The sequence below is a fragment of the Alligator mississippiensis genome, chromosome 2 (assembly GCF_030867095.1).
Source record: "Alligator mississippiensis isolate rAllMis1 chromosome 2, rAllMis1, whole genome shotgun sequence".
Lineage (NCBI taxonomy): Eukaryota > Metazoa > Chordata > Crocodylia > Alligatoridae > Alligator > Alligator mississippiensis.
Window position 1 is genome coordinate 143,623,651 of NC_081825.1, and position 26,580 is coordinate 143,650,230.

Consider the following 26,580-nt stretch of genomic DNA (forward strand, 5'->3'; position numbering starts at 1 on the left):
TTAGCTGCTTCTGGGAATGTAATTCCTTTTTCACAATCCTGAAGAATATTTTTAACTTTAACACATTAATTCAGGTGTAGAAATAATTTTCAATGAAGTATTGGATGCATAGTCAAGATGCTCAAGGAGGCTAGATTTTGTTTTATGAATCTCAAAAATATACATACATTTAATTATAATGACTGCAGGAGGAATGAAACAACATTTTTTATTATTATTGCCTAGTTTGTTGTGTATTTTTAGGCATAATATAGCAAATGAATGTACATTCCAATAAATTTATATTTGTTTTTGCTCATATCTTAAACCTTATAATATAGCCATATAACCTCTAGCTTATTAGTAAAGTTTCTAGTATTTTTTTAATTTGATAAGAACATGTATTGTGTTATATATAATAATGCATCACACAATCTGTACCCCCTTTTCAAAATCCTAGATCTGTCCATGCTCACTTGTCATAAGAAGAAAACTGAATAGTTGAAGTGTGTAAGCAAGCTGCATGGTGGAATTTTTTTTGGTTCAAACAATTTAGCAAATATTTATTGTTAACATCTACATATGAGGGAAATCGGAGATTACAAAGACATAGCTTCCTAAGAAAAGAGAACAAAAGTTGGCAAGTTAATGTGTGTCCTAAGGATTACTTTGCAAGACTCTCAGGTGTTTCCATCCCACACTGAATGTGAGAATTACAGACCACATAATCAAGAGAACTTTCTCTGGGGAAACCTCAAAAGTTTCATCATGGAAGGTACTTCAGAATCTGGATGCTTAGTTGAACATTATCTCAATATCTAGAAGAGGCTTAGATTCAAGCCAAAATTAACAGGAGAGTTTGAGAACTCTTACCTAACTGTTCCTAAACAGAAATCTCATTGTGTCCATTCTGTACCTCTTTCCAGCTTTGCATACAATTCAAGAAAGTGAAAAAATAGTGAGGCCAGTTCAGATCTTAGGAGTTAACTTGAACATAGAAACAATTTGATGGTGTTTGGGTTAGAAGTTCTAATTTTGGCCTATCTTTAACAGCCCCACAGCCCTCCTGAGGGGCGCAGGCCGCCAGATCTGCGTGCGGGATGACAGCAGGCTGCTGCTGCCAGCTGGGGCCGGGGCCAGCGCCAGCACCTGAGTCTGCCTGGCGCAGCCCGTGCCGACCACTGGGAAGAACCCAGTGCTGGTGCTGGCCTCAACTGGCAGCAGCAGCCTGTTGTCATCCTGCACATAGATTCATGGGCCTGCACCCCCCAGGAGGAGTCTGGCACAGAACTCTTGGGGCGTACGGGCCCACAAGTCTGCGTGCAGCATGACAGCAGGCTGCTGCCACCGGCAAGTGATAGGAGTTTTACTTTGAACAGTTTGAGGTGCAGTTTCCCAGAAACCCCCATGCCTGTCTCCTTGAAATTTTGCAGGCTTCATGCCTTCAGAAGGGGCTACCACCCCTGCAGTTGTCATCCAAATCAGGCAAGAAATGACAAAGTTATAGGCATTTGCATGATTCCCCACTATAGCCTATGGGCAAAACGTTGAAATGCGTTGAAACAGTGAAACAATTTAGATGAAAGAAAATGGAATAGTGCTTCAAAACAGCAAAACAAAACATTGTCCTTTTGAAATGGCGAAACAGAAGTCAAATTGAAATGGTGCTGTTTCGCACAGCCCTAACAGACAGACAGACAGAATAAGTCTTTTATTATATTAGATGCTGTACAAACACAGGATAAAAAAACAGTTCCTGTTCCAAAAAACTTACTTTGAGTGATGTTTCTTTGAGTTTCCTTTGAGAGGCAGATTTAGAAGAAAATCAAACAGGCTTTTTAAGTAGGCTGGTAGCCAACATTCTTAGCCCTATGGCCAAGTTGGCTAAAAGCTCTGATAACAGCACAGTCTAAAAAGGTATTCACAAAGGACCCCAGTGCTGACACAATGAATGCTAATCAGTGCTGAAGGACAGTGGCTTTTAATGACCTTTTCTTGGAGCATGGTCAAAATTGAAGAGCAGTGTACGTCTTCCCTGCGGCCATTCATATTGGACCATTCATTCATCTACGAATCTTATAGTCACAATAATCGACATCCTCCCCCATGTTTGTTAGACAGCTTCACAATAGTAACTAAAACTTTCCAGCATAGTTGGAAGAGGTGCCCACTTATCCCAGAAAAGTCTGTGCAGTGCTCCACCTCTCTCCAGAGGCTGCTGCTGGGCATCATTCCAGTACTTGTTTGTTTCTTGCTGAATGATGCTCTGGGTCTCTTAATTTGGCTCTTGGCTGTCACCGAAGATGTATTTCAGCTTCTGCTCAAAAGTGATAAGAAGTACTATGATGGCTCAATGTTTCATATAAACAGGGGAGTCACGAAACATTTCCACTTTGTTTCCTTAATGGCTAAGAAGACAACTGAAGTAACTAAGCTCTTTGGAAAACTGAAAACATCCAAACTTTATTTTCATAATAGAGAGAGGCCTGGCTCCAGGGCTCCAGTGCCTACTTGCAATAGGCCTGTGCGAATAGGGAAGTATTTGATTCGGATTTGGAGATTCAGGTCACTGTCCTGAATCGATTCAGCTGAATCAGCTTTGGAAGATTTGGTGCAGATTTGGAGAGATTTGGTGATTCAAATTGGCCAGGGAGAGGCAGGCACAGCTGGGTGGCTTCAGGTTCTCCTGCAGTTCCTCTGGCTGTGCCTGCCTCTCCCTGGGTAGGGGGAGCCACAGGAGAAGCCCCCATGGCTGTCGTGGCTGGCCCCATCACCTGCCCAGCCCCATCCTAGTCCCAGAACTTAAAAAAAAAGCAAAAAAAGGCCCCATACTCACTGGCTGCAGGAGTGGTGACTGGGGCCTCTGGGTGCTCATGGCAGAGCACCGCGGATAGTGGGGATCACCCCCCCTGGCTCCCCTTTTGGCACTCGCACATGCAGTGTGGCTCAGCAGGGCACTGAACACTGCCTGGGAGGTGGGGCCACTGGGGCTAAGCGCTGCCAGGCTCTAGCTGACACATGGACCCACCCTAGCTCCCAAACAGCATGGGGCACCCTGCTGAGTTGCTTTGCATGCACGTGATGTGACAGCTGCCACATGGGTGTCAGGTGGGGGTGGGGAATCCCCACTGCCCTCCACTGCCCCATGCTGTGCGGGGGGGGGGGGTCTCTGCCATGAGTGCCTAGAGGCCCCAATTGCTGCTCCTGCAGCTGGTGACTGCAGAGCTTTAAAAAAAAAAAAAGTCCCGTGCTTACCGGCTCTGGCAGTGGCAACTGGGGGGCTCTGAGGGCTTGTGGCAGAGCCTCCCTGCACTTGGCACTCATGCAGCAGCTGCCCCTTTGCATGGGTGCAGTGAGGCTCAGCAGGGTGCTGCATGCTGTCTGGGAGCTGGGGTCGCTGGGGCTGAGCGGTGCTGGGCTTTGGCTGACTCCTGGAGCTACCCTATCTCCCAGGCAGTGTGCAGCACCCTGCTGAGCTGTGCTGCACCTGCACCATGGGGCAGCTGCCACATGTGTGCCAAGCAGGGGGGACAATCAAAACTGCCCCTTGCTGTGCAGGGGGACTCTTCCATAAGCCCTCAGAAGCCCCTGATCGCCACTGCCAGAGCTGGTGAGTACAGGGCTTTTTTTTTTTAATTTTATTTATTTATTTATTTATTTATTTTTAAAGCTCTACAGTCACTAGCTGCAGGAGTGGCAATTGGGGATGCTTGCCCAGCCAGTGGGGGGGGGGGTGGGGGGGCGTGATGCAGGGACGGCTCACTCTGGGTGGCAGCAGGGCATAGCCCTGTCTCCCAGCACTGTTGTGCCTGCATTAGTGCTGGGAACAGGGGCTCTGCCCTGCTGCTGCTTGTCAGCCAGCATAGCAGTGCTGGAAGCAGGGGCTGTACCCTGCTGCCCCTTGCCCCCTTCTGCCTAGAGTAAGCTGAGCCCGCATCCTGCCCCCCCCCCGCAGCTGCGCAAGCAGCAGCAGGGCAGAGCCCCTGCTCCCAGCACTGCTGCACCCACATCCTACACCCCCCACCCCCCTCCCTGAGTAACGTGTCCCCCTTCCCTGGCTGGGCAGCTTGCCCCAGCCCCTATCCCTCCCTCCCTCCCATCCCTTCCCTCCCCCCGTCCCCAACCTCAACAGACTTACCAGCCGGAGGCAGCTGTCAGCTGACTGTTTAATCTATGGCCAAATCTCCAAATTGGCCAAATCTTTTTCTGAAGCTTTTACTTGGTCTCCCAAATCTCCTCCAAATTAAATCAGCTACCAAAGCTTTGCACAGCCCTAACTTGCAAAACCCCATGGGATTGCTGGTTTCAAATGAAATGACCATATTAAGGTGTGTGCATGTGATAGGTTTATAAAAATAGGATTTTGGCAGACAAAACAGAATGTGGACAGTATGATGACTGCAGGAAGACCAATCCATAATGCCTAAAGATGAATATATCAGAGGAGAAAAAATACAAAAGGGGGAGTTTTCAAAACAGCAGGTGGGCAGGTGGCATCAGCCCCGACCTCCAGGGTTGCTAATGTCAGACCTTCAAGTGAAGAACCTTAAGGTGGTGTTTACGTACCAGCCAGATGGGCCACTCACCTTGTGTATATTCTGGGGACTGGGGAATTTGGGTAATGTATGTTGTAATCATCTTGCTTGCTTTGCCTGCATTGCTCTTATTTCCTATCATTTTGTATCAATATAATTCACCTATTATTAACCAGAGGAGTTGTGGTAAGTTTGAAGGCTGTGCTTGCCTGGAGCAAGGTATTGGGGCTGGGTTGTGAATCCAATGCCAGCATTAGTCTACTACACATTAGCATCACTAATAAGGCAGTTACTGTGCATTTAGTTAGTACCTGTTATTACAGGTACTAAACTTAATGTGCAGTAACCATGGTGCATTAATGCATGTGTAGATTATTTACATCTCTCTGAAGTTCCACACAGTCTTCCACAGCTTGGACAAAACTCTGTGATATGTTATCATTTGTAAAGATTGCTCTCTCATGGTCACCATCTTTTCCCAATCATTGCTGAATCCACAACAGTTCTGGTCTTGCTATCTAGAGGCATCTTATTGCTAATCTTGCACTATTATAGTAATTAACCATTTATTCCCCTTCTTTTTTCTGTCTAATCCCTCTTCCTAAATCGTGACTGAACTATGCATCTTGCCCTCATTACTACATAATTTCCTTAATAGGCTCTTGTGAAGGACTTGGAAAGCTTTAGAAATTCCAAATAGATTGTCATTGAGTTCTCCTTTGAATCCTGTTGGTAAAATGTGAGTGGTATAATACTTCCCCAAGAGATGTTAAGAACAAATTATATTGTGGTCACTGTTACTAATAGTAATACCAGTTCTACTTGGGGCCTTGGTGGATCTCATGGTATGGAGATTCCAGAGAAGACTGGGGACTTGAAGAAACTGTATGTGTTTGGGTTACAAGAAGAAAGAAAAAAAATTGGGGGGGGGGGGGGTTTGAAGAAGGGAAAGGAAGAGGAAAAGAGAAATTAGCCTTTTTTTCAGTTTGCTTGCAATATTTCAGTCAACACATTGAACCACTTCTGAGAAACAAAAGCTGCAGTTGAAAAACTGATTTAAGGCATCCCTGTTACTAGTAAAATAAATAAATTTACACTTTAAGATTATGTCTGAGTGTATCAGATTATTTTCTGTCATTCACTCACTCTCTCCATTTTGGTACTAAACAGTTTTAAAAAAAATAGCTTTTCCTGTTGCCTTCATTTTATAATAGCTGTATATTTTGAAAATGAAATGATAAGGTTGGGACCCCCCCTCCCCAGCTCTAATGTAATAGCCCGTGTTTTAAAGCTTAGGACTGCAGGACATCTGCATAGGTAAATATAAATCTTGTTGGCATTTTAATTTTCTCCCTGGAAATCTTGTTTTGATGTTCAAGTGTTGAGGAATTCTGGGAGTTTTTTTCGTTATTACTGTCCTTATGAAAGCAGCTGTTCTATGAACGTTGTGTATTTTGTTACCTCATCAAGAATTGGAGAGAGATTATGGCATGATGGGGGCTGGTGTGGCTATATTCAACCCATTTCTTATTCATTGGAGTATTACTGATTGATTTAATGTCAGCTCTGGGGCAGTTACTCATCCAGGATAGTTGTCCAACTCAGAACTCTATGTTATTTATGTAAACGATGCTTTACTTTTATTCTTCCATACAAATAAATCCAGTTTGACAGAACTGTTTAGAAGACAAGTGTGTTTTCCTTGGGGGATTATGGTACTGGTAGTGGTCTGTTTCAATTCTCATATTGCTTTTGCATTGTATAAGATATTGGCAAGCAACTGTTTTCTTTTCTTCAAGCAGGACACAATGGCAACTGGGGAAAAAGACTAGGGAAAAGTGCAAAATTAAATTAGGGATAATAAATTATGTCCTAAAGAAATAGAAAGTGGCCCAAATTTGAAACAGACAGATTAAATCCTTGGCTGAAGTGTACTGGCTTGTTTCCATTGAAGTAAATTGAAGCCCTTGTTGCAGGCAGGAAGAAAGAGTAGGTTGGTGGGTAAGGCACCGGGCTGGGAGTCAGCAGACCAGCATTTTAAGCCCACCTTTGTAACTAACCTGTTGTATGATTTTGGAGGAAATCAGTTTACCTCTCTATGCTGCTTTTCTCTGTCCTGTCCTCTGAAAGTCCTATCTATTTAAACCGTAAACTCTGTGGAGCATGGGCTCTCCCTCTCCAGTGTCTAGCATAGTGGATTCTTGACCCCACTTGGACTCTTAAATAAAAATAAGGGTCAGTTTCACTGTCAGAGGATCTGGCCCCAAATCTCAAATTAAACCCTATCCAGGTTTTTAAAAAATGAAATAAGTCCTAACAAGCCTGCAGAGTACTAAGGATAATCTTGACTGTTAAGTACAGTAGAAAGCCTCTGCAGATATTATGGTTTGAATTGTTCTGTGTTCTGTGCTCCCCTGTTGTGAGAGAGGTGTACATCTTTAGTAGAAAACCGGGAGATTCTGAGATATCACTACAGATTTCAGCTATTAAGACTGGAGTGGGGGGTGAGGGGGAGGAGTGGACAGAGAGAATCAGACATAAGGAAAAAACCTTTTAATATCTCACTAAGGGTCTGGGGCCTGTGTAGGGACAGGAAAGAGAGCTGTGGATTTGCAGGACCTCTGAGAATCAGGGCCTCTACTAAAGTGCAAAATTATGGGTGTAGGGGGTCTTGTTTTAAGCAGCCAAATTTGAAAATTTAGGTGGCAAAAGTAGATGCACTTGGTGTTGTGCCCTGAAGGTGGCCAGATTCAGTGTATTTGAGACTGGAAGGGTGGAATGGGGTTAACTCCAAAGTGCATTGACTACTCCTGGACCGTAACTTTTCACAATACACATCCTTGTGAACAGTTTGCCATTTGTTGAGCTGAGATCTTCTATATTAACAGTGCATGTGTGTGATTGCTGGTAAGTAGATTTATTGTAGGTAATTCTTAGAAGAGGTGGAAGGAAGATTGTACTAACATTATCTCTTCTGGTCCTTGCATGGCGGTTAAACATTTTTTTTAAAGCAAGTGATAGATATAAAAATGGGAGACAGATGGATAGACAAAAAAACAGGATCAGATACTAGATGAGTTACAACTGCAGCCTTAGCTCATGTGCTGTCTTAATGCTACAATACTAGCACAGCATCAAAGGCCCTTTACATCTGCCCCCTCCTCCCCACAACTGTACCGATTTATATGAAAATTAAGATTACAAATTAAGACCAGGCTATCCTGGAGTTTTCCAGTTCATCAGCCATCCAATAAAAATGATGTCGAGTCTGTATGCATAATTCCCAGAAGATTACTTTGTCCTTACAGCTAAGCTCTGTCCCGGATATAAAAGATCTCTATCCAGTTTTATTGAAATAAAGAACTAACATCATAATCCCAATATTGAGGTATAATCTTCATTATCTCCTGACCCTCTTGAGGGTTTTTTTTTCCCACCACCCCCTATTCTATATTGCTTCAGATTTATTTCATTTATAATCTCGATGTGTTTACCTTTATTGAGATAGGATTATAAACTGAATGAAAAAAGGGTAAAAAACAAACAAACAAAAAAACCTCTCATGATCTCTTGATTGAGCTTCAGTTCAGCACCAATCAACTAATGTGTAAGCTTGAATTATATTGCAATACAGACTCAGTTCTCACTTATACTGTTTCCCCTTTGCACTATACTGGCTGTGTTAAATTTGTACATCCTCAAACTTGGATAGACAAAGGGTGCACTGTTCACCGTGCTGTGGTATGTTTCATATTTATATTACCCTCATTTTGAAGGGCTCTTCAAACTGCTGGAGTGCTGCATCGTCCATAGGTGAGAATCAGTTTGGGTACCTATGCTGGATAACCTGAACTAGCAGAATCTGACTGTGGCTGTCCCAATTCTGTGAGAAATATTTGACTTATTGCAGTTTACAGATTGGGGACTTTTTTCTGTAATCAACTTGAACACACAAAGAGAAAGAAACAGAATCTTCTGATATGTTGTGAATGTGTCCACGTTTCCCAGAGACTCTTCTTTCAGCAGAGTATAGTTAATGACCATTTTTTTCTACAGCTTTAACAGCTATAGGCTATGCCTCGGGCCGTTAGCTACCAAACTAGTCATTAAATGCCGGTCAAGATGATTCTCAGAGATTATTGCTTTTATTTTCATTTTTGATGGACAAAATGGTACTTCTGTACCAGGTGGAGTGGGTAGGGACCAGAAAAGGGAGAGATGCATCAAGCAATCTTGTATTTGTCAAATACCATTGAGATATTGCTGTGTGAATTTGTAAAACTCAAGTGTCTTATATTTGCTTTAGAAGGTTGATACAGTCTCACTGTGGGAGAATTTTGGAAAGCTTTCAAAATGTTTCAAGTTTTCAAGCTGGCTTGCTTGCAGTTAATCAGTAGGGCTGTTTTTAACTTCCGTTTTGCTGTTTCAAAGTGACAGTATTTCATTTTGCTCTTTCAAACCACTGTTCCGTTTTGCTTTGTTGAATCTGTTTCGCTGTTTTGATGTTTCGTACATAGGATATAATGGGGAATCATGAAAAAGCCTATAACTTTGTCATTTTTTGCCTGATTCAAATAAAAATTGCAGAGATGGTAACCCCTTCTGAGGGAATGAAGTCTGCCAAGTTTCAAGGAGACAGGTGCAGGGGTTTCTGGGAAACTGAACCTCAAACTATTAAAAGCAAAACTTGTATCACTTGCCGGCAGCAGCAGTCTGCTGTCATTCTGCATGCAGATTGGGGAGCCCGCACCCCGCGGGAGGACTGTGGGGCTGTGCCGGACTCTTCCAGGGGGTGCTGGATGACAGCAGGCTGCAGCTGCTGAGTGGAACTTGGTGAAGCCTAAGCCAAGCGCTAGAAAGACTGGTGCTGCTCCTGGCCCCAGCCTGCAGCGACAGCCTGCTGAAAACTCATGTACAGATTGGGGTTCCACGCCCCCCAGGAAGAGCTGGGGAAATGATCAGAGAGCAATCAGAATGCTGGGGAATTGAACGGGGAGCTAGATGTCAATATCAGAGCAGTCCTTCCCCTATCTTCCCCCTCCCTCTCCTTAGTTTCTGTTTAGCTGAAAGCAAGCCGGCTTCAAAACTTGAAACATTTTGAAACTTTCAAAACGTTTCAAGCACCCTTGTTTCATTTCAAAGCTGTTCAAAGCCTTTTGTTTCATTTCGATTTTGCTGTTTTGAGCTTGGAATGCATCAAAACGGCTTCGAAATGAAACACTAGTTGAAATTTTCGCACAGCCCTATTAATTATTTCAGGTCTTGGCAAGGATTTTCTCCCATTTAAAGGCAGCTACCTGGTATTTATCAGTTGAAAAAAAGAGAGGCCTCAGGAATATGTAGCAATATTTTGGATTTTAATGATCTTATTGGTGTATATTAGTAGCTTAGCAATTGCCTAAGTCCTTTGCCATCAGTTAGACAAAAATATTTGTAGGGATCTTTTATTCATGTTATAAACTGGTTCCATTTCAGATGTCTCATCAGCCCTGTTTGCTTTAGCTCATTGTCCTTTGTGATCAGTTCAGTTTTCTAGTAGAGTATACAGAGTATGGGTACCTGTACATGAGCGTGGAGGCTGCTCCGATGTGCTGCAATTACAGCATGTTGGAGCAGACTTAATTAACTGAGTCTGCTGGAATGTGATATTTACTAGGGGTGTGTGAAACGGGCCATATTCAATTCAGATTCAGATTTGGATTTTGATTTGGCTCGAACTGGGGACAGTGATTCAATTAGTTGATGTGGATCACTGTCTCCAATTTGATTCAGCCAAACCTGAATCTGAAGATTCGGTGCTGATTCAGAGAATCAGCAGTTCAGCCTTAGACACAGCTTTAAATGTTTTTTCTACATACCTCGAGGTACAAGGCACAACTCGTGAATGCTGTGATGGTGGGGCAGATGGAGTGTCCCACAGGAGCGTGCCATGCCCCCCCCCCACCCCCCCCCGCCCGGCATGCTCAGCAGTAAACCTGGACGTGGATCGGAAGTCCACTTCCACATCCGCTGCCAAGTGTGCTGGAGGCCGCCCCCCCTCCCGACACCTTCTGCTCAGCGATAGGCCGTGGGTGGGACCCTGGGTGCCCCCTCAGACCCAGGAGGCACCAGTTGCTGAGCCATGAGGGCACAGGGGAGCCCCCCGTGTGCTCCCCGGTGGACCTGGAAGTGGACCAGAATTGCTTCTGGTCCACTTCTGGATCTGCTGCCAAGCACACTGGGGAGCCCTACACGCTCCTGTGGGATGTTCCATCTGCCCCACCATTGCAGCATTCACGAGCTGCCTGGTACCTAGAGGTATGTTGAATAAACATTTAAAGCTGTCTCTATGTCTCAATCACTGAATCTTTCCAAATCTCTCTGAATTGATTTGGAGGGTTCTGATGATATGGTAGGGGACCTACAGATCGGTAGGCCATCTGGGGGACAGTGATCACCTAATAATAGAATTCTTCATAAGACATTGAGTGGGTAAGGTAACTAGTAGAGTGAAAGTGCTAGACTTTAGGAAAGCTGATTTCAATGAACTCAGGCAATTAGTCAAGGATGCACTGCAGAGTAGGAGTTTTGAAGAGATGGGAGCCCAAGAAGGGTGGCTGTGCCTTAAGGAAATGATCCTTCGGGCACAAAGGGAGACAATCCCGATGTGAGGAAAAAGAGGGAAAGGGGCCAGGAGGCTTCCTTGGCTGACCAGAGAAATCCAGGGCAGCCTATGGGCCAAAAGGGGGGCACATAAAAAGTGGAAACAGGGAGAGATTACCAAAGAGGAGTATACCTCCTCTGCTCGCGCTTGTAGGGAGGCAGTTAGATGGGCCAAAGCTACCATGGAGCTGAGGATGGTATCCCGAGTAAAGGATAACAAGAAATTGTTTTTTAGATATATAGGGAGTAAAAGGAAGGCCCAGGGAGGAATAGGACCCCTACTAAATGGGCAGAAGCAATTGGTGACGGACAGGGGGGACAAGGCTGAACTCCTCAACAAGTTCTTTGCCTCAGTGTTCCTAAGAGAGGGGCAAGACAAGTCTCTCACTGGGGTTGTAGAGAGGCAGCAGCAAGGCGCCAGACTTCCATACGTAGATCCTGAGGTGGTGCAGAGTCACTTGGAGGAACTGGATGCCTTTAAGTCGGCAGGCCCAGATGAGCTCCATCCGAGGGTACTGAAGGCACTGGCCGACGTCATTGCACAGCCACTGGCGGGAATATTTGAACACTCGTGGTGCACGGGCCAATGTGCTCCCCATTTTCAAGAAGGGGAGGAAGGAGGACCCGGGCAATTATAGGCCAGTCAGTCTCACCTCCATCCTTGGCAAAGTCTTTGAAAAAATTATCAAGGCTCACATTTGCGAGAGCCCGGCAGGACAAATTATGCTGAGGGGAAACCAGCACGGGTTTGTGGAGGGCAGATCATGCCTGACTAATCTAGTCTCTTTTTATGACCAAGTTACGAAAGGCCTGGACACAGGAGGAGGGGTGGATGTCGTATACTTAGACTTCAGGAAGGCCTTCGATACAGTATCCCACCCCATACTGGTGAACAAGTTAAGAGGCTGTGACTTGGATGACTACACAGTCCGGTGGGTGGCGAATTGGCTAGAGGGTCACAGCCAGCTAGTCGTGGTGGATGGGTTGGTTTCGACCTGTAAGGGTGTGGGCAGTGGGGTCCCGCAGGGCTCAGTCCTTGGACCATTACTCTTCAATGTCTTCATCAGCAACTTGGACGAGGGAGTGAAGTGTACTCTGTCCAAGTTTGCGGATGACACAAAACTGTGGGGAGAAGTGGACACACCGGAGGGCAGGGAACAGCTGCAAGCAGACCTGGATAGGTTGGACAAGTGGGCAGAAAACAACAGAATGCAATTCAACAAGGAGAAATGCAAGGTGCTGCACCTAGGGAAGAAAAATGTCCAGCATACCTACTGCCTAGGAAATGACCTGCTGGGTGGCACGGAAGCAGAAAGGGATCTTGGAGTCCTAGTGGACTGCAAGATGAATATGAGTTGGCAGTGTGACGAAGCCATCAGAAAAGCTAATGGCACTTTATCGTGCATCAGCAGATGCATGACGAATAGATCCACAGAGGTGATACTTCCCCTCTATCGGGCGCTGGTCAGACCGCAGTTGGAGTACTGCGTGCAATTCTGGGCACCGCACTTCAAGAGGGATGCGGATAACCTGGAGAGGGTCCAGAGAAGGGCCACTTGTGTGGTTAAAGGCTTGCAGGCCAAGCCCTACGAGGAGAGACTAGAGAACCTGGACCTTTTCAGCCTCTGCAAGAGAAGGTTGAGAGGTGACCTTGTGGCTGCCTATAAGTTCATCATGGGGGCACAGAAGGGAATTGGTGAGGTTTTTTTCACCAAGGCGCCCCCGGGGGTTACAAGAAATAATGGCCACAAGGTAGCAGAGAGCAGATTTAGATTGGACATTAGGAAGAACTCCACAGTTAGTGGCCAAGGTCTGGAACGGGCTCCCAAGGGAGGTGGTGCTCTCCCCTACCCTGGGGGTCTTCAAGAGGAGGTTAGATAAGCATCTAGCTAGGGTCATCTACACCCAGCACTCTTTCCTGCCTATGCAGGGGGTCGGACTCGATGATCTATTGAGGTCCCTTCTGACCCTAACATCTATGAATCTATGAATCTATGATTCAATTTGGAGAGATTAAAGGGTCTCCTGATTCAATTAGAATTCAGAGATTTGGCCACCAAATTGGGCCGAATCCCTGCCAAATCTAATCTGAAGCTTCGCACAGCCCTAGTGTGAAGGATGGGTCCTGGACCAGGTATTTGGGGTCAGTCTTGTTCACCTGTAGTGTAGCATGTGGGTCAACTCAAGGTCCAGTCAGCACTGGGGTCATAATGATGTGGGTCTGTGGGCTCTCATTCAGTGTCATGCCTTCTGCAAGTTTGTCACATATAGCCTCTTTGATTAATGTTTCTAGGATTTTCCCTGGAATAGAAGTTAAGCTAATTGGCCTGTAGTTTCCCAGGTCTTCACGCTTCTTCTTCTTGAAGATGGGCACAACATTGGCCTTCTTCCAGTGCTCTGGGAATTCTCCAGATGCCCATGATTTTTGAAAGACCTTTGCCGGGGCTCTGTGATTACTTTGGCCACATCTTGCAGCACTCTTGGGCAGAGTTCATCTGGTCCTGCTGATTTATATACGTCTAATTTCTTTAATTGATCATACACCAGTTATACGGCAATGGTGGGAATGGTGTCAATCCCACCCTGCTCATTCTGTGCCCTACCTGGAATGTTGTTCCCTTTGGTCTTGTAGAAGACCGAGGCAAAGTAGTCATTTAGGAGTTCCGTTTTTTCCTGAGTGGTAGTGACCAGATATCCTGAGGCATTGAACAGCAATCCCACACCCCCATTAGTTTTCCTTTTACTCCCTATGTAGCTAAAGAAGGACTTCTTGTTGTCTTTGATTCTTGTAACTAGTTTTAGTTTGGTTTCTGCCCTAGCTTGCCTAATCTGTTTTCTACAAGTGTGGGCCATTGTCAAGTAGTCTTCCTTAGAGGCTGTCCGAAGCTTCCATTGTTTGTACACCTCTTTCTTTTTCTTTAGGAGGGATGCAACTTCCTTGCTTAGCCAAGAGGGTTTTTTTTTTTACACTTCTGCTGCTTTTTCTCCATAAGGGAATGGATTTTCTCTGAGCCTTAAGGATTATACCCTTAAAGAATGATCATTCTTTTCATGCTTCATTTACCTATGGTCCTTGGTCTCTCAGGGCATTCTCTACTAGTGACCTGAGCTTATTAAAATTTGAATTTTTGAAGTCTAAGGATATCCCTCCTACCAGAGGTAGGGACAATCTTGGGGATAGCTCTATCAAGCTTTCAGTCAGCACAGATGTAGTTAGGGATCTACTGGAAAGGCTAGACATTTTTAAATCTGCAGGTCCAGATGCCCTCCACCGAAGGGTGTTGAGGGAGCTGGCAGGGGTCATTGCGGAGCCCTTGGCCCAGCTATATGAGCATTTGTGGTCATCGGGCCAGGTGCCAGGGGATTGGAAACTGGCTAATGTGGGCCCAATTTTCAAGAAGGGGAGGAAGGAGGACCCAAGTAACTATAGGCCTGTAAGCCTCACCTCGGTGCTCAGGAAGATCTTGGAGAGAATCGTCAAGGAGCACATCTGTGGGGGGCCTGCAGGGGAGATCATGCTCAGGGGCAATCAGCATGGGTTCATCAAAGGCAGGTCCTGCCAGACCAACCTGATTGCCTTTCATGACCAAGTAACTACATCCTTGGATGATGGTGTCGCTGTGCACGTAGTCTTTCTAGACTTTAAGAAGACCTTTGACACTGTCTCTAACCTCATCCTCATCAATAAATTAAGTGACTGCAGCATTGATGCCTGCACAGTTGGATGGGTAAAAAATTGGCTGCTGGGGCGCACCCAGAGTGTAGTGGTGGATGGGCTGTATTCAAACTGGCGAGATGTGAGCAGTGGGGTACCCCAGGGCTCGGTCCTTGGGCCCACACTGTTTAACGTCTTCATCAGCGACTTGGACGAGGGGGTGGAAAGCACTCTGTCCAAGTTTGCTGATGACACTAAGATGTGGGGCGAGGTGGATACACTTGAAGGGAGAGAGAGGCTGCAACTAGATTTAGACAGACTACAAAAGTGGTCAGATGAGAACAGGATGGGGTTCAACATAGACAAATGCAGGGTGCTGCACCTTGGGAGAAGGAATCCACAGAATACATACAGGCTGGGGAGTTCCCCTCTTTAAAGCACAGAGGCGGAAAGGGATCTTGGAGTCATTACTGACTCCAAAATGAACATGAGCCGCCAATCCCAGACCACAGTGAGCAAGGCCAGTCATACCTTGTCATGGATCCAAAGATGCATCTCAAGCTGGTCCAGAGAGGTGATACTCCCCCTCTATGCGACACTGGTCAGGCCGCAATTGGAGTACTGCGTCCAGTACTGGGCACCGCACTTTAAAAAGGATGTGGCCAGCCTGGAGAGGGTTCAGAGGAGGGCCACCCGCTTGGTGAGAGGGCAGCAGGACAGGCCCTATGAGGACAGACTGAAGGACCTGAACCTGTTCAGCCTCAGCAAGAGGAGGCTGAGGGGTGACCTGGTGGCTGCCTACAAGCTCATCAGGGGAGATCAACAGCAAATAGGTAGAGCCCTTTTCTCCCCAGCACCACCTGGGGTGACAAGGAACAATGGTCATAAGCTGATGGAGAATAGGTTTAGGTTAGAGATCAGAAGGCAATATTTTACAGTTAGGGTGGCCAAAATCTGGAACCAACTTCCCAGGGAAGTGGTCCTCGCCTCTACCTTGGGCAAATTCAAGAGGAAGTTGGATGATCACCTGTCTGGAGTCTTGTGAACCCAGCATTCATTCCTGCCTGTGGCAGGGGGTCAGGCTAGATGATCTGTTCAGGTCCCTCCTGACCCTAGCTACTATGAAACTATAGGCTTGGTATCTGTTTTGTCAGCCTTGTGAGGGACCATTAACATAATGATTTCATGGTCACTATCGCCTAGGCTGCCCTTTATGTTTAAGTTGGTCACCAGGTCATCCCCTTTGGCCAGGTTTAGGTCAAGAACTGCATTGCCTTTAGATGGCCTGTGCACCTCCTGAATCAAAAAATGCTCTTCGGTGCCAGTCAGGAAGGATCATGATTGATCCAAGCTGGCTGAGCTCTCCTCTTAGGAGATGTCTAAGTAGTTGAAGTCACCCATGACAACCATGTCCCATGCACATGCGTCCTCCGTTAGTTCACGGGCGAATGCTAGATCAAGTTCCTTCCCTTGGTCAGGCAGCTTGTAGTAGGGTTTCAAGCTGTTCTTCTTTGGGGATAACATTGGCTTGTAGGGAGGTGTACTACTCCTTCACATAGAGGGTAACAGCCCCATCTCTCTTCCCTACCTGATTCCTTCTGTGAAGGATGTAGCCCTTTATGTCTACACTCCAGTCATGAGAGGAGTCCCACCAGGTCTCTGTGATCCCTACCAGATTGTAGTGCCCAGTGGAAAGCAGGAGGATTAGTTCCTCCTGCTTGTTCCCCATGCTTCTGGCATTGGTGTACAGGCACCTAAGTCCTTCTACTGAGGTCATTGGCCACCTGTTGCATTGAAGGGGAGCTGTTTTCTCAGCTCCCAGAAGAGTGGCTTGCTTGGTTTCATTGTCAATGGAGCTTTCCTGTATATTGGTCCCCGGGTAGGCCCTAGTTAGCATTTCCCCATCCCCCTGTGATCTTAGTTTAAAGCCCTATCTAAGAGTTTTGCCATCCTGGCCGACAAAATGGACTTACCTTTCTGTGTGAGGTGGATGCTGTCTCTCCCCAGGGGTCCTCTGTCCTTGAAGTGGGCACTGTGGTCATAGAAGCCAAAGCCTTCTTTGTGGCACCACCATTGGAGACGCTGGTTCACCTCATCGATATATTCTTATCTCCTTGGACCATGGCCTGCTACAGGGAGCACAGAGGAAAAAACTACCTGAGCCCCTGATCCTTTAAGCCCAGTTCCCAGAGACTTGTAGTCACTCATGACTTGGTCTGGATTGTTCCTGGCTGTGTCATTTGTTCCCACATGGATAAGGAGCATGGGGTAGTAATCTGTGGGCGAAACAATCCTGGGGATCCTCTCTGTGACATCACAGATCTGTGCCCCAGGGAGACAGCAGAATTTTCATGCTGTGGGATCCAGGCAGCAGATGTCTCCCTCCGTTCCTCTCAGCAGGGAATTGCCTATTATGATTACCTGACGTCTTCTCCTCCAGTTGCTCTGTTGCCTTGTTGCTTGCCTGGTGGTAGTTGTGGGTGTGGCCTCCGTTGCTGCACTCTCTGTTGCTGCACTCACTCTCAGCAATGCCAGGGCCCAAATTGTTTCCTCAGCTGCACTGGAGGAGTTGTTCCAGCAATGCGGGATCTAATTCTGCATCATCTAGAACTAGAGGTGACTGTCTTCCATCTGTCTGTGTTAGGTCCCTCTTCTGTTGCCATCCACCATTTGAGTGATCCTGCAAAGAGTGGAAGTACCCATCAATCTCATCCTCAGTAGCTCTGATCCCATGCAGCCTGCTAACCTCTGCCTGGAGGTCCCTCACCTGCCCCTCCAGGGCCTCAATCCGGGTACATGTGGGACAGGTGAGGGGACTCCCAGCCATCCCGCTGCCCCTGGGTCCAGGACCCACCAGGCAACCCCTGCAGGCAGGGGGCCCAGGTGACGCCGACCCACCCAAAGTCTCTGTCTGGGTGGTGGCCTCAGAGGAGCCCTGGGCAGGAGGCAGTATCAGGACAAGGTTCCTGGCTGCACTCCGAGTCACCACCCCCATTAACACTCTGTCATGTGCACTCACTCTGGAGACTCTGTCCAAAGCCGCTGACTCTGACGTGTGGAGTCTCAGGCCCCTCTTGCTCTCCCCCCTGCACCCACTCCCACGCAAACTCCCATGTGCCCCTGAAGAGCGCACCTGTTTGCAGGGCCTGTTCTCATGGCTCCTACCCAACCCAGCTAAATAGGGGTGGGAGGGGAGGAAAACCCCTTTGTGATTCCCTACAGCTGGCCCGGCTGGCTCAGCTCCTTCTCACTAAGGCATCAGTGATGAAGGCATCACTAATGCCTTGGGCTCTTGGAATGGTAGGGAATTTGTCAAGTGAAAAGTTCCAGATGATCTTAAAAAGTGAACTATGCTCCACAGTACAGAGAAGGGCAAAAAACCCACAGTAGATCTTGCCCATCTGACTTATTCTTTTTCGACACCAATGTGGTGAACAGAAATCTGGCAGAGGTAACTATTAGCAGCTATTAACCTTAGCTGAAAGGTAGCGGGTCTTGAGAGAGAGAAAATTATCTGGATGCAAGATGAAAAAAATGTGCTTAGACCAAGACTTAAATGAAGATACCTCTCCACCTCTCTGGCAGTGAAAAGGGACCTTAAAATGGACATCAGTTGAAAGCAAATGGGAAAAGACTTGTAGTCTGTATCAGGAAGCAAGGAGAAAATTGAATGAGAATTCTGGCCATCTGATGAGCAGGTACTGTCTGTCTATTTGTCTTCGTTGCCTTTCATTTTTATCTGAGAATTTTCCCATCTGAACTCCTTTCTTCTCACTTTGCAGCAAGATATCCAGGGAAGTGCAGACAGCTTCCATTGGAAAATGTATTCAGAAAACCTTCTATGCAGCCATTTGTTTGTTTTCTTGATCTACCTTACTTCCTGTGGGTAGGTAGTCTTTGCATGCACTCATGTAGTATTTGCAGGCCTGTAAACACTGATGGGTTTTATGGTATCTTTGGTAGAAACGACATCATGACACACTGGGTGCATCAACACATGCATTAATGCACTTTTCCTAATGAGTATTAAGTTTTGTATCTCCAATAAATGTGCATTAGGCTGCCCTGATGCACAGTTCCAAAAGCAAATGTTTTTAAAGTGACTCTTAATGCGCAGTAGCCTATTTTACTGAGCATTAGCATAATTGTACTTTTTTTACATGATGCTTTAATGCGCAGTAAAATAGGCTACTGTGCATTAAAGTGCATGTGTAGATGTGCCCACTGATAAGTAAAGATCATAACAAGAATAGTAGGTTATGGAAAGTGTCAGAAGCTCATCTGGGCTGTAGAAGACCAGAAAATGTTTTTTATTTGTGCTTTTAAAAGGAAATTTTAAAAAGTAACATGGAGGTGCCTATTTCTGTGTCAGTTCTATTAGTGTTTCTGAAAAATCGCTCCCCTGTTACTGCACATTTTCATGTTCCTAAGGGTAGTGGTCTTAACTACCATTTGTGTTTTCAATGATCTCCCCCTTATTTCCTTTGCAGATAAGGTGTACACAACCTTAAATGCTCCATAGTTTCTTTACTTGATGTTTGTAGTCATGTACAATGTTTGACTACAAGCATTTTCTGGCAAAATAAGCAATATTTTTACTGGCAGAAGGAGCTCTCTGAACTTGGGCATTCATTCATATGACTTTAGCTGTGAAAATTTTGTACCTCTTTAAAGGAGATAAGAGCCATGAAAAAGGGGGAGAGAAATAAGTTAAAAGTATTACTGGATGCGTCTGTATGAGAAACTTTACTGGACATTAGGCAAATCTAATGTGCAAGAGTGTCACTGTTTACATGTGCTCAGCACTTAACTGCACATTAGTCTAATATGCCATTTGCTAGTATTGACAAAGACAAGTACTAGAAAATGGCACGTTCATTTAATATGCCATAGTGCACATGTAGACACTGACTGGGAGCAATTTGCTCCTGGGGGGCTCAGGCATAAGGTGACCAGAGATGCTGAGCTCCAGGGAGTGGGGGACAGCTCCCAGCCACTCAGAGCTCAAGATTACAATACAGCTCAGTGGCACTGGCTTGGGGCCTGGGAGTGGAGGGATGGGGTGAGGGGGGAGGCTACTGGCTTTGTGCTACAGAGGACCCTCTTGGAGTCCCCTGCCTTGCTCATGAGGGCAGGGGCTGGAGCCATCCAAGGGCTTGGGGCAGTAGGGATGCTTCCCACAGAGAGGAACAGAAAGATGGGGTGGCCCCACAACCTGCAACTACTCTTGCTGATCTTGTGCTAGCTGGGCTCTGTACACCTAGCTGGTGTGGGGCTGATCCAGACTTGGGTGGCAGGAAGGGGAAATTCTCACAGACCCAGCTAAGGCAGGTGGGACAGCACAGTGCAGCCCAGTGCAGGACCCCAAGATGTCCCATTCTTTTCTGTCAGCAGGGAGATGTAGATCCTTCTGGTTCCAGCACAGCTCAGCTCCTGCCTCCCCCAGCACTAGGCAGGAGCCAGGGCATGGGCTGGGGGATCCCAGCTCACCATAGCCCTTCCTCTGGCCAAGTGCCTTGGGAGGCAGAATGACTCTGAGGTCCATAGGTTGCAAGCCAGCACCACTGAGCCAGGCTGTGATCCCAAGCTCTGTGCAGCTGGGAGCTGTTCCCCACTCTAGGACAGTTCCCCCCCACAACTCCCCACACTGCAGGCCTGACCCCCATGTGCCCTGCCAGCCTGGGGCTGACTGCCAAGGGAGCCTGGAGTTCTCCCTGGCTGCTGTGGGGAAGGGCAGATCAGGACAGGGAGACAAGAGCAGCCCCGGACTGAACTATTCCCATTGGGAGCAAATTTGCTCTTGGTGATGGTACACATTCATATATGTACCTGGCGCAAGTTTACTACACCTGAATTTTCTGTGCAGAAAATGCAGGCAAGTTAATTTAATAGATTTCATAGACATTAGGGCTGGAAGGGACCTCAAAGATCATCAACTCCAGCCCCGTACCCCAGGGGCAGGAAGTTAGCTAGGGTCAAACGATCCCAGCAAGATAAGCATCCAAGCATTTCTTGAATGAGTCCAGAGTAGGTGTCTACACCACTTCTGGAGGGAGTGTATTCCAGGTCTTGGGGGGCTCGGATTGTAAAGAAATTTTTTTTTATGTCCAGCCTAAAATAGTCCTGTAGGAGTTTATGACCGTTGGTCCTTGTTTGTCCTTGGGGTTCTCCCGGATTCTGATGTATACCCCTTATGTGCCTATAAGCAGCCACCAAGTCCCCCCTGAGCCTGCGCTTTCCCAAACTGAAGAGTCCCATGGCTCTCAGCCTCTCCTCATAAGGCCTATTCTCTTGCTTTCAGATCATGCGTGTGGCTCTCCTCTGGACTGTCAAGTTTCTTGACATCCTTCTTGAATTGTGGAGCCCAGAACTGGATGCAGTACTCTAGCTGCGGCCTCACCAAAGCCGAGTACAGCAGGAGGATGACATCCTGAAATGTGTGCTCTGAAAGTGGAGTATTTTTATGGTCAAACTACACAAAGCCAGTTTGCAAACAGAAATTTGCTAGAATAAAGCATGATTCTTTTGGGCACATCTACACATGCATTTGATATGGGATCAGTTTACTCACGATTAAATGACTTGTAAGTAAATGCTCCCAGGGAGGCATCTACACATGCAGGGAAGTGGGAGCAGATTTACTGCTAATGGCAGCAAATTACTCCCGCTTCCTGAGGCCCTGCAGTGGGCCCCTGCTACCACCAGGGGGAGCGCTAGGCTCCCCCTGTGTGCTAACCCAGGGGCTGGCAGGGGGTACCAGGCCAGGAGACAGCTATCTCCTGGGTGGGGCTGGGACATTGCACTCTGCCCCCGGGGGCTTCCTGCTTCTGGCACAAGAAAATTGTCCCCCGGCTCCAGCAGCCAGGAGCTCCTGACCCCAGCTCCCTGATCAGAGGCTGGGGGCTTGGAAAGAGCTGCAGTGGAGGGGCAGGTCCCAGCCCTCTGCCTGAATCTGCTGGTGGGGCAGATAGCAGCTAGCTCACTGCTAGCTGTCCCACTGGCAGATTGGAGCAGGGGGCTGGGACCTATCTGACCCCTGAAGTGCTTTCCAAGCCCTTTACCTCAATCACCCAATGGGGGCATGGGGCTGGAATCTGCCCCTGACCAGGATAGTTCCCAGGATCTGCTCTGTGATTGTGGAGTGGAGGCTGGGGAGCGTGTTCCCAGCTCAGCTCTGTGAGTACAGGGGTGGGTAGGGAACAGACTGGGCTGCCTGGTTTCTACTCAGTAGGGCTGTGAAAAATTTCAGCAGCTGTTTCATTTTGGAGGTGTTTTGGCTGTTTCGGTGCCTGAAACACTGAATCTGAATGGAAATGGAAGGGTCTGAAACATCTCCGAAATGAAACAAGGTATCCAAAACATTTTGGAAATGTTTTGGAAAATTTTGGAGTTTCAGAGCTGGGCTTGCAGGGAAACAGCTGCACGTTGCTGCCCTGCCATGTAACTCAGCTCGGCAGGGAGCAGAGATCTGCACTGGGGTTCTCCTTGCTGCCACGGCCTGCCCTTTGCAGCCTCAGATCTCTGCTGTCTCCAGAGCCAGGTCACATGGCAGGGACTAGCACTGCCCTGCTGTGCAACCTGTCTCCACAGGAATTAGAGATCTGTGCCAGGGGTCTCCTCACTGCTGCTGCCCTCTCCATGCAGCCCCAGATCTTTTTTCCCTGCGGAGTCAGGTCATGTGGCAGAGACCAGCACTGCCCTGTCATGTGACTTGGCTCCCCAGGGAGTAGAGATCCATGCCAGGGTCTCCTTCCCACTGCTGCCCACCCTGCACAGCCCCATGTTGCTGGGGCAGCATGGGGCAGGCAGCAGTGGTGAGGAGACCGCTGGCACGGATCTTTGCCCCCTACAGAACTGAGTCACATGGCAGGGACCAGCAGGCTTGTTCACTGCTCTGTGCTGCTTCCTTGTCCCACAACCCAGAGTGACAGGGATCAGAGATCTGCTCAGGGGTCTCCTTGCCTGCATGGAGGGCAGCAGCCTTCCCCCAGACAAGTCACCCATGGCCCCGTCCTGCTCCCCACTGGGGCCCTGCAGTTCCCAGCCCCAAACCCCACCTGGCTGGATGGCAGGGCTATGTGAAGCTTGCAGCCCGTTCAAAACAGATTCGGAGGAGATTCGGCAAAGCCAAATCTCTGAAACAGATTCAGCTGAAATGAAACAGGACAGTGATTCAAAACACTGAAATGAATCACTGTCCTCCAAAACATCTGAATCTGAATCAAAACACAGCCGTTTCGCACAGCACTCAGCTCCACGATCAGGAAGCTGGGCGGGGACAGGCTCCTCAGCCCCTGCCAGCAAGGAGCTCCCAGTGCCAGCTCCATGACTGTGGGGCCAGAGCTAGGAGATCTTTATTTCACAGCCTGAGCTCTGTGGTCGTGGGATTCAGGATGGGAGACCTGTATCTCCCTATGCCAGCTTTGCAATAGTGGGGCCTGAGCTGGGAAATCCTTATTTCAGAGCGGAGGGCTTGGAGCTCCCTGCTGTGGGGTAGGGGGACATAGTCCCCACTCAGGCTCTGGTGGCTGAGTCCACCCTGGCAGCAGGCAGCTCCCAGGGGCAGGGAGCTCTCTCTCCTGGTCAGTCATCTACACGAGAACTACTGCAGCATTACTAATTGAAAGTAAATTTGCTACTTGTATTTGCAGGTAGCAAATTTACTCATGATTAGCGAGGTTTGCTGCTCAGTAAGCATGTGCATGTATATATGCACATGCTTACTGCGCAGTAAACTATGCTGCTGCGCTGTAATGCATCTCATGTAGATGAGCTCTTTGAGTATTTTTTATAAAAATGTCTGTATCATGACATGTTTGACTTTAGTATACACTGTACACATTCCTACATTGTGCCTGTCTTTTTTCCTATGAATAAGGCCCATCTGGAGCCACAGAAATAACCTTTTCGAAATAAAGTTAGAAAAATAATTTGAATACACGGTACTTGATTCTCTATTCTCTTGTATCACGTGTCATCCTTTATACTGTAGATCACTTTGATCTTTATATTTACAGGAACTGCGAATTTGGTACAAAGTGCCCTAAATTGATGGGCACCTGAAGAAGTTACTGTGATCACAGAGAAGTAATTAGCTATGCTAGTCTGAAGTCAGGCAGAAGGCAGGGTAGTGTTCTATTTTATAGACTACTGAATCAGTCTATATGTTACTATGAGGTAAGGTAAGATGTGGACTTTACAGCGCAGTGATTATTCTGTGGTTACACAGGATCCAGATAGAAGTTAAGACACCTGGGGTAGATACAGACATTATGCTTTAACTGATATAAGAAATCAGAAACTGGTCTATACTTGTAACAAAACAGAAGTTCGGCACATAAAACTGGTCTATACCCATAACAGAACAGAAATTTGGCACACACAGACTGCTTTAAAAATGATAGAACATGGGGTCTAAGATTTGCTCCCCCCACTGCCACAAAAAGGTGTGTGTGTGTTCTTTTTACTACCAATCTAAACCATGCTGCTTGCAGAAAAATGCATAATTTAGATTGATTCCACTGCAGGCTTTTTGAATGTCTGTACCTAGCTGTGGATACTATTTCTGACTCTGTAATTGATTCAGTATGTAACCAGGGCTAAATTACAGAAATTCATTGACCCTTGGTTTCTCCATTTGCAAACTGGCATAACAATGCTTATCTGTTTGAGCTCTACAGCTGAAAATACTCTTATGTAGATGGAGAGTATGTATATGTATATGTGTGTATCTTGAGTATCTTTCTGCAGTGCCTGCCTGGTTGCATGTGAAGACTTGTGCCTAGAAGCAATAAACTCTGGAGTGATAAGCTCTGGAGTTTATTCACATGCATTAACATGCATGTGTAGACACTCCCACTGGATTGTTTGGAATTATATAAAGAATTATATGCTGACAACTCTAGATCTGGGAAACAGCTGAAACTTAACTAGGCATGTGCACACGCTGTCTCTAGATAGATGGATAAATGAATTAGGCTATAGGCCTAGGAATTCAGGAGGCCTGGGTTCATTTCCAATTCTGCCACCGGCTTTCTGGGTAATTTCCTAGGGCCTGAATTTCCCTGTCTGTAAAACTGGGATAAAGATACTGACCTTCTGTGTGAAGTGCTTCATGATCTGATATATGAATGCTGGGTGCCATTATTGTCATTAAAGAGGAGAGAATGCAGTACATGGTTAAAATTACTATGATTCTTGTCCTGAAGTATATAAATATGTACTTACAAAGAAATCACCCAGGTAAGCTGAGGTTATTCCTTCTGTGTCTCCATCTGTTAAGCTGATAACAGGGAAACATATTGACAGGGGCTCAAGGAAAACATGAAATATTTCATCAGTAAGATTATACCCCACAGAGACAGATGTTGGGAAGCCATAATATTTAAAAATAAAGAGATAAACACATGCTCACAGGAAGGACAGAAGGATTTTTCAACTGTGTGCCAGTGCAGGGTGAGGGGGGAAAGAGGGAGGGAGAGGGAGGTTTAGTGTAGGAGCAGAGAATGGGAAATTGCTATTACCTAAAAGCAGATTCAGAGGTAAATCCTGCTCCCCTTAAACAAGGTGCTTCAACAGAGTAAAGGAGTAAAATGAACACAGTTGGGGCTTTTAATCTCTTTGTGCCAGTGTGCTTTAGGGAGAGGTGACTGCATTGGCAGTGGTGGGATTTGGTTTCTAACGGAAAAGTTCTAACCCAAAGCCATAGAGAGGCAGGGCAAAGCAGAGCAAGTTAGCCTTTGACAGCACCTAGTAATGGCAGGAAAAGTGATGTCTGCTTCTAGTTCGGGATTTTTTTTGCTTCCTCACATTCGCAGGGAACTAGTGTGCCAATCATGCTTGTTTGCTAACAGATCTCTCTGCAGAAAGTTGGGTGCTTCTATTGCCTTCCCACTTGCTGCACAGGTACTATGCATTGCCTGATTAAATTCAGGATGGCTTTAATCACCAGCAAGTTTTTACCAGAGCCATGGAGAGACTCCCCCTAAAAACAGGTATCTGTGTTGGAATATTATGGAATTTAGTTTTAAAAAGCAACTGTTTGCAGTGTCCCATTCCTTGGTCTAAATATTAGGTGCAAAGTGGGTACAGAACTGAAACTCATTCTGATGTAAACTGGTATAGTTCCACAGGCTTCAATGGTAGTTTATTCCTGCTGAGAATCAGCGCTGGTACAATATAAGTGCATTAACCACACAATTACTGTGGCATTTAAAGCAGCTGTCCATGGCTTTCTCTGACCTTTGCAATCGATGCCAACCCTAAAGAGGTAATACATTCTGAAAAGTCATCTTGCAAGCAAGCTGTATTTTATCTGCATAGGCTTTTTAACAGCAGACATCATAACCTAATGTGATGTGCCTGGCTTTCAAGCCATGAGTGAATTTTAAAGTATTTTGGATTCTGTAGCAGGTTGCAGCAGGATAATAAATTTAAAACTCTCTCTAGAAACATCTTAAGACAGTTTGACACCTATGAACTTGGAGTGCTTGCTGCTTTGAAAGCAGGAGCATTGCCTCTTCTTCCCCTGACTACATGAAGGCCTATCACCAATTCCCATGGTCCAGGGTCTAGGGGGAAGAACTGGAATTTCCAATAGAATTATTCTGTTGGGAGTACCCTCTTTCACCCTTGGGGGAGAGGCTGTAAGTATATTCCCAAAATTCTGTGGGTCCTTTGTTACAGAATCATGCTGCTCCCCAACACGATTGCTCTCATTTTTCACAAGTACAGGTCTGCCGAAATGAGGCTGCTGGGGAATTGCCAATA

At 46.6% G+C, this 26,580-nt stretch overlaps 1 long non-coding RNA gene across 1 annotated transcript; it reads right to left on the reverse strand.

Moving 5' to 3' along the window:
• Positions 1-193: 193 nt before the first annotated feature.
• On the reverse strand, positions 194-26,242 carry LOC109285853 (uncharacterized). The gene is made up of 4 exons (XR_002093748.2): positions 25,039-26,242; positions 17,233-17,491; positions 16,785-16,940; positions 194-2,296 (listed from the first exon to the last, which is right to left on the reverse strand). It is a non-coding gene; the product is annotated as an uncharacterized LOC109285853 (long non-coding RNA).
• Positions 26,243-26,580: the final 338 nt, after the last annotated feature.